The sequence below is a fragment of the Dipodomys merriami genome, unplaced genomic scaffold, assembly GCF_024711535.1.
Source record: "Dipodomys merriami isolate MVZ:Mamm:240054 unplaced genomic scaffold, mDipMer1.0.p SCAF_7, whole genome shotgun sequence".
NCBI classification, from domain to species: domain Eukaryota; kingdom Metazoa; phylum Chordata; class Mammalia; order Rodentia; family Heteromyidae; genus Dipodomys; species Dipodomys merriami.
The window spans coordinates 26,130,715-26,139,182 of NW_027206290.1; positions in this window are offsets into that span (position 1 = coordinate 26,130,715).

Sequence of the window (8,468 nt, forward strand, 5' to 3'; positions counted from 1 at the left end):
AAAGTTAAAAGAAGTGATTAGCTCCTTCAGAAGAGCAAAAAAAAAAAAAAAGTTAAGGAGCACCTGTCACTAATAGTATATCATTTAACTATCCTTATACAATTTTATTTCTTTGAAACCAGAGAAGTGTTATCAAAAATATAGAAAGGTAAGGAGGATTTGGTCATTTCTTAAACAATTACACCTGATATTTTCTAAAATTACTGTTTCCTAAGCATTAATATATGCAAAGTAGGTCTATGGACATTGCTTGTTTTAAGAGAAACTGTTTAGGAGAAAAAACCCCCATCATGTTCTTGATCCATTCCTCTACTGAGGGGACATCTGGGTTCCATATCTTAGCTATGGTAAATAATGCTGCAATAAACATAGTTGTGCTGGTAGCTTTAGTATGGCCTTGTATGTGATCATTTGGGTAACTGCCCAAAAGTGGGATTGCTGGACCATAGGGGAGCTCTATGTGGAGTTTTTGAGGATCATGAAAATGTGCCTCCATCAGAAAGAATGACATTGCCCCATTTGTTAGGAATTGGAAAAAATTATATTAAGTGAAGTAAGCCAGGCCCAAAGAAACATAGATTCTATGGTTTCCCTTATTTGCAATAACTAGCCCAAGCCGAGGACAAACAGAAAAGGTCAAAAGCTATGTACATATGACCAGATAAGATAATGTTAAGTGAAATGGACCTCAAGATAGGGACACAAGTGTTTTTTTCTTGCTTGCTATTGTTCCTAATGTATTTATAATGTACCATGTGATTTTTTTGTCTCTTTGTATGTTCTTCCCCCATGGTATAACCCCTGTTTTCACTGTATTTGATGCCGGTGCCCTGCATCTTGTATATACAGTTCTGTAATCTGGGGAGGGGAAGGGAATAACAAAATGCTGAAATAAGGATACTGGTTGACCGATTGTAACAATGAGATGTACAAGATACTATGTTGAAAACAAACTTTACAATTTGAGGGGGATGGAAACAAAGGAGGAGGTAACAATGCTTGATAAGAAATGTACTCATTACCTTGCTCATGTAACTGTAACTCCTCTGCACAGTATTTTGACAATAAAAACATATTATTAAAAAATAAATAAAATAGGGGAAAAAGAACCTTTCATCTTAAATCCTACAACCCTTTTCACTCAGCCAAGAGGATCTGGGCAGATGTAGCCTGGAAATAGAGCCCTCTTGTATACTTATAGATTTTTTTTTCTAACAATTATGATTTGGTGAAAAAAAAGAGAAATATTGCCTTTAAAAAAAAAGAAAAAAAATCCCCATCAAGCCTTTATTGAAAATACTCAGTTTTTTAATATGTTTTTTATTGTAAAAATACTGTACAGAGGGGTTACAGTTACATGATCAAGGTAAGGAGCACATTTACTATCAAACATTGTTACCTCCTCCTTTGTTTTTCCCTTACCATCCCTTCCCTCCCATCTCCACAACTACACTCCCCTCTCCCCCTTCCCCACTCCCTACTTAAATTGTAAAGTTCATTTTTCAACATAGTGTCTTGTACATCGCATTGTTACAATGGGTCAACCTGTATCCCTATTTAAGCATTTTGTTTCTTCTCTTCTCCTCCTCAAGATAGAGAAGTGTATATACAAGATGCAGGGCACTGACATCAAATACAGTGAAAACAGGGTGGTTAAGATTCAAATATTTTTTAAACAAATAATGCCAAAGATTTGATATGTCTAATGTGTATGCATTTGTGTTTGACCTTGAGGTCATTATTTTCTTAAAAAAATAGATGATATGTAGTAAATTATATCTGAAAACTCCCTTTGAAGGGATGGATTGTGCATAACAAAGAAATTGTAGAATAATAGAAAACAAGATGGAATTACTTACTTATGGTGCTATTAGCATAATGATAACTCTAGCAAAAACATTGAGAATTCCCATTATTTTCTAATAGAAGTACAAATCAAACTTCGGAGGTATTAGATAAAACTGCAGTTATTTCTGTCCTATGGGATTATTTCCTTAATATATATTGGTGATTCGCTCTCTTTTTTGCTGTTTACATTTGTTTCTTTCCTATCTATCTATGTTAGATAAATGATTTTCACATAAGAATTTAGGTGCACTAGTGTAAATTTTTTCACATGGCTACAAAATTAGACAATAAATTTGTAAAATTTTGGTAGCTGAATAATAAAGTAAGGAATAGTTACTACTAATTCCCCAAGGACAAAATAACTGTTGGTGTGTGTGTGTGTGTGTGTGTGTGTGTGTGTGTGTGTGTGTGTGTGTGTGTGTGTGTGTATGTGTGTGTGTGTGTGTGTGTGTGTGTGTGTGTGTGTGTGTGTGTGTGTGTGTCCTAGGACTTGAACTCAGGGCCTGTGCATTGTCCCTGAGCTTTTTTGATCAAGGCTAGCAGCAATCTACCACTTGAGCTACAGCTCCCTTTCTAGTTCCTTTGTGGTTGATTGTAGAAAAGAGTTTAATATACTTGCCTTCCCAGGGTTGGCTTAGAATTGTTATCCTCAGATCTCAGCCTCTGGAGTAGCTAGAATTATAGGCATGAAGCCAAGGTCATTCAACTCCAAAATAACCTTTTAAGTATTTACATTTATTGATTCTCAAAATATAAAATAACTTTTAAAAATTATTTATATTTCCATATGCTTACATCTCCTCTCAAAGCATGTGTTTTTTAAGTTCTTCACGTTTATATTTCACAAAGAGGGCAGTATATTTATGTGAGTATAAAAATTTGTATTGAATGTTTAAGAATAGAATTAAGTAAATTGAGGGCACTGGTTGGATTGGGAGATACTGAGAATGTCAAAAGGGGTGAGATGGATCAAGATGCATTGTACTCATAAATGAACATATTGAACTGAAATCTCTTTGTACAACTACTTAAGTATAATAAAGAAAAAACACAAATAAATATTTATTAGATCTTTACTGAATAAAGATGACTAGCTAGAGTAAAGAAAATAATTTGTATTGAAAAAGTAGACAAGCTACAATATGGAAACTTATTTATGTTAACTTTATAATTTCAAGTTCAACAGGTATTCTTACAGTTGGGATTCATCTTCTGGAAATAAAATATTGCTGTGGTACTTATACTTTACAACATTAGTGATTGAAAAAAGTATTCTATTGGCCTTTAACTCCTCCTTTTTTCTCTATTCCATGGTACCAGTGTATCATGTGTAACAAGGACTTAGTGAAAAGACAAATTCAATGAAACATTGCTATAAAAATGTGAGAGAAGATGATAATATGCAGAGATCTAAAGTAAGTAATGCATGGTAATTATGCTACAAATGAAAACAGATGATCTTAGCATACTTACAACATACTTGCCATAAGAGAAACTTAGTCATTTGTAGAGAACAACCTAGTTCAGTAATAAATCAAAGCGGTATTAAACATGCCACTGAAAAACAAAAGCTGTATGGCTAGTGAAGATCTCCCAATCCGTGGGTTTTCTATTGATCTTGCTATCTATGTCCTTTGCAATGCAGAAGCCCTGCAATTTCATGCAATCCCATTTGTCCAACCTTTCCTTGATCTGTTGTGTTTTGGGGTCTCTATTAAGAAAATTTCGGCCTGTGCCAAAGAGACCTAGGGTTTCTCCTATTCTGTCTTGCAATATTTTCAGAGTGTATGTTTTGACGCTGAGGTCTTTGATCCATTAGGAGTTGATTCTGGTGCAGGGTGATATATAATGATCTAGCTTTAGTTTTCTACAAGTGATTAACCAATTTTGCCAGCATCATTTACTGAAGAGGCTGTCTTTCTTCCATTCTATTTTTTTTAGCTCCCATACAATGGACTAGGATCTCATATCTAAAATATACCTGGAACTCCAAAAATTAAATCCTCCAACAAGAAATCCTCAAAGAAACAACTGCCCAATAAATAAGTGGGCTAAAGACTTACAGAGAAATTTCTCTGAAGAGGAAAGAAGGATGGCTAATAGACAAATGAAGAAATGCTCAACCTCCCTAGCCATAAAAGACATGCAAATCAAAATAACATTGAGATACCACCTCACTCCAGTTAGAATGGCTAAAATTAAGAACTCTAACAACAACAGATGCTGGAGGGGATGTGGACAGAAGGGAACCCTACTACATTGTTGGTGGGAGTGTAAACTTGTTCAATCACTTTGGAAAGCAGTATGGAGGTTCCTCAAAAGACTCCACATAGAGCTTCCCTATGACCCAGCAATCCCACTTTTGGGCATTTACCCAAATGATCACAAACAAGACCACACTAAAGCTATCAGCATAACTATGTTTATTGCAGCATTATTTACCATAGCTAAGATATGGAACCAATCCATATGCCCCTCAGTAGATGAATGGATCAAGAAAATGTGGTATAAATACACAATGGAATTCTATTCCTCTTCAGAAAGAATGACATTGCCCCATTTGTTAGGAAATTGAAAGACTTGGAAAAAATTATATTAAGTGAAGTTAGCCAGACCCAAAGAAACATTGTTCCCATGGTTTCCCTTATTTTCAATAACTAGTATATGTCTGAGTCAAGCAGAAAATGTCAGATAAGATGATGTTAGATGAAATGAACCCCAAGATAAGGACTCAAATGGTTTTTCTTTCTTGCTATTGTTTCTAACATATTTATAAGTTATTTCTTTGTTGCTTTGTATGTCCCTCCCCCACGGTATAATCCTGTTTTCACTGTATTTGATGTTGGTATAATTTGTGGAGGGGAAGGGAAATAACAAATTGTTTAAATAGGGATACAGGTGGACCCATTGCAACAATGAGATATAAAAGACGTTATGTTGAAAAACGAACTTTACAACTTTGGCCTGGGGCGGGAGGTGGGGTCCGGGGCGGTTGAAGGGGGCAGGGGAGATGGAAGGGATGGGAAGGGGAAACAAAGGAAGAGGCAACAATGATTCATAAGAAATGTACTCATTATCTTACCCATGTAATTGTAACCCCTCTGTACGGTATTTTCACAATAAAAAAATTAAAAAATTAAAAAAAACAAAAGCTGTGAATTAAACAGTACACATTCTTTGATATCCTGCTATTTCTATAGCTTTTCTTTTTTTGGGGGGGGGGTCGGTCGTGGGGCCTGAACTCTGGGCCTGGGCGCTGTCCCTCAGCTCTTAAGCTCAAGGCTAGCGCTCTACCACTTGAGCCACAGCGCCACTTCCAGCTTTTTTCTTTTTGCTTATGTGGTGCTGAGGAATCGAACCCAGGGCCTATGAGCATGCAAGGCAAGTGCTCTACCACTGAGCCACCTTCTCAGCCCCTCTATAGCTTTTCTAAGTTAATATAATGGCTTAGTTTTTCTTAAGTATGATGATGATGATTCCTTTTAGCCATTTGTCAATGAATAATTTGTATTTATTTGCAATTTATTTGATGATATTGAGGTCATAGTGCAATCTATCTGTGCATAATACTCTGTAGAGTTTTTCTGCTACACAGAAGATTGTCTATGAAAGTTTCTCTTCTGTCTTTGTTAAAAGAATTTTTTTCAGAGCAACTATGGCTTATTTTTTAATTTACATTTTATAGTAAAGGTTGTGTGCAAAGGGATTACAGTTACATAAGTCACATGATGAGTACATTGCTTTCTGAGCAGTGTTACCCCTCCCTCATTTTCTACCACTTTTTCCCTTCCTGAATCCTTACCCAACAGGTTGGAAAGTTCATTTCCAACACAGTGTCTTAATTTCTATAAAAGAAATGGAATGACTACATTGGCTTTCCTTCTCATTTCAGGTTACCAACCATAGTTAACTTTAAAACATATAAAGTACGATAAATAGAATACATTTGGAAATCCTGTATTTTTCAATAGATTAATGAGAATATATTTGTGAAATATTTAAAGTTATATGTCAAATAGCTACCATTAGAATTTATGACCTACAATAAGCATAAAATTGATCCACAACTTATATAACATTAGAAAAACTTTAGACAGTACTGCCTACAGAATCATGTGTAAAAAAAAATCATGTGTAACAATGAATGTATTCACAAACATAAAACCTAGAACCAGAGGGTAATTCTTGGGCTGGGAAGGTGGCTCAGTGGTAGAGTGTTTGTCTTGCATGCATGAGGTCCTGGGTTCAATTCCTCAACACCACATAAGCAGAAAAAGCTGGAGGTAGCATCATGGTAGAGTGCTACCATTGAGCTGAAAAGCTGAGGGACAGTGGCCAGGTCCAGAGTTCGGGGGGGGGGGTAATTCTTCTTTTTAAAATTGTGATTATAATTGCATACTTTATTCTTTCTTTCAATTTCACTGTCTCTATTAAAATACTGATACTCTTGAAGGTTCCTTTATTTTTGCTGTTCAGATATTTTCTTTTTTTATAAGGTTTTTATTGTGAAAATACTGTACAGAGGAGGGGTTACAGTTACATGAGCAAGGTAATGAGTACATTTCTTATCAAGCATTGTTGCCTCCTCCTTTGTTTTTCCCCTACCATTTCTTCCCTCCCACCTCCACAACTACACTCCCTTCCCCTAAATTGTAAAGTTCATCTTTCAACATAGTGTCTTGTACATCTCATTGTTACAATGGGACAACCTGTATCCCTATTTAAACATTTTGTTTTTTCCCTTCCCCTGCCCAAATTATGGTAATTCTTAAGAGTATAAAAGCAAGCCAATTCCTGTGGTTCATACCTGTAATCCTAACTACTCAGAAGGCTGAGATGTGAAGATTTCATTTGAAAGGATCCAAGGCAAGAATGTCCTTGATACTCTTTTCTACAATTAACCAAAAAGCTACTGAAGTAGTACAGTGCTGCTAATAATCTTGATAAAAACAGCTTAAGGACAATGTCCAGGCTCTGCATTCAAGCCTAAGGTCCTGGGTACAAGCAGTATTGTAAAGTAAATCCTCATTTGTAGAAGAATAGTGTTATTTGGTAGTTATCTCTGTTCTAGACTTCTTTTGTTAAGAGATTAAATAGAAAACGAGCTTTACAACGTCGGTGTGGGGGGGGAAGGGGGGGAAGGAGAAGGATTGGGATTGGGGGGGAGGGGGGGAGGCTGGGAAGGGATGTGAAGGGTAAACAAAGGAGGAGGCTGCAATGCTTGGTAAGAAATGTACGCATTATCCTGCCCATGTAATTGTAACTCCTCTGTACAGTATGTTCACAAATAAAATAAAATTAAATTAAAAAAAGAGATTAAATAGAACACCACTTTTATTTTTTATGGAGCTTCAGTCTTTCAGATATATCATATTATGTTATAAAATGATATTACTATATGATTTCACCTATTACATAACACTGACAAACATAAGAATTAATCTGGCAGGCAATTCTTAAGTGTTTCTTTAATCTTTCATCAGAAAAAGAAATGTTGCCATTAATTAGCGTCCCAATGTTCTTCGCCTGTTAGAATAGTGGCACAATTTTATTTCTTACCTTCTGCACTTTTACTCTGTCTTGAGGATAACTTTTAAACCATTTCCATCTATTTATTACCTTCCCTAACTATCTAAATTAACATCCAGAATATTATCGTTATTTATAATTGGCTTAATATGTTAATTATCTTCTTTTTCCTGTATTAGAATATATACTATGAAGAATAATATTGAAAATTATGTCAAATATAGTATGATTTATGAAAGTAAAACATGAAAAATGTTTCTAATTGTTGTTAAACCCCAATGCATATAAAATATGTATGTCACTGGGAACAGAGGGAAATAATAAAGACTACAATGTAATAGATAAGATTTTGTTAGTTTTATGTATGGTAGCTACAAGTATAAGCTTTAACAATTATAAAACTTTAGTACTGGATGTTAGTTTCTGTGTTGCTCCATATGTGTTTTAATATTGGAAGGACAAAAGTATGGCTAAAATTATTTAAAAACTTTATGAATCACATAAGAATGACAGAAGACTTACAGTGTGATGTCCTTAATTTTGTACATTTGTGTTAAGCACCAAGAAAACTACAGAACAATTCTCTAACTTTTAAGTAATTAAAACTTTCTAAATGATAATTGTCCATTTTCACATGGAAATAATGTTATATATGTTGGACTTTCACGTTATACACAGTGGTTGAAGGGCAGTACAGGGCCAAGAGTAAGACACCATACACAAATAATTGCGTATTCGTTAATGTCTGTGTACTTCGAACACCTATTCTGAACTTGTAGGGGCAATCCAACCTTAAGTATAAGACAGAGCCTCCTTTGTCTGAGAGTTATATGTTCCACCATCTGCATTTTATGAGTATTTCAACAACTAAAGACTGATAATATATCTATTACTTAATTCCCTGTGAATATCAATTAGCCTTACCTACTCCGCATAGTAACAAATCTAGTCTAGTCTTTTTCTTTCTCTTCATTTATCTACTTCTCTCTGTTAAAGGAAGAATTGGCTGTTTTCGTTTGAGAAATGTAACTGGTCAGGAATGAACTCCTCCTTCACCTATTTTTTTGTCCTCTGACTTACTCCTATCCTAC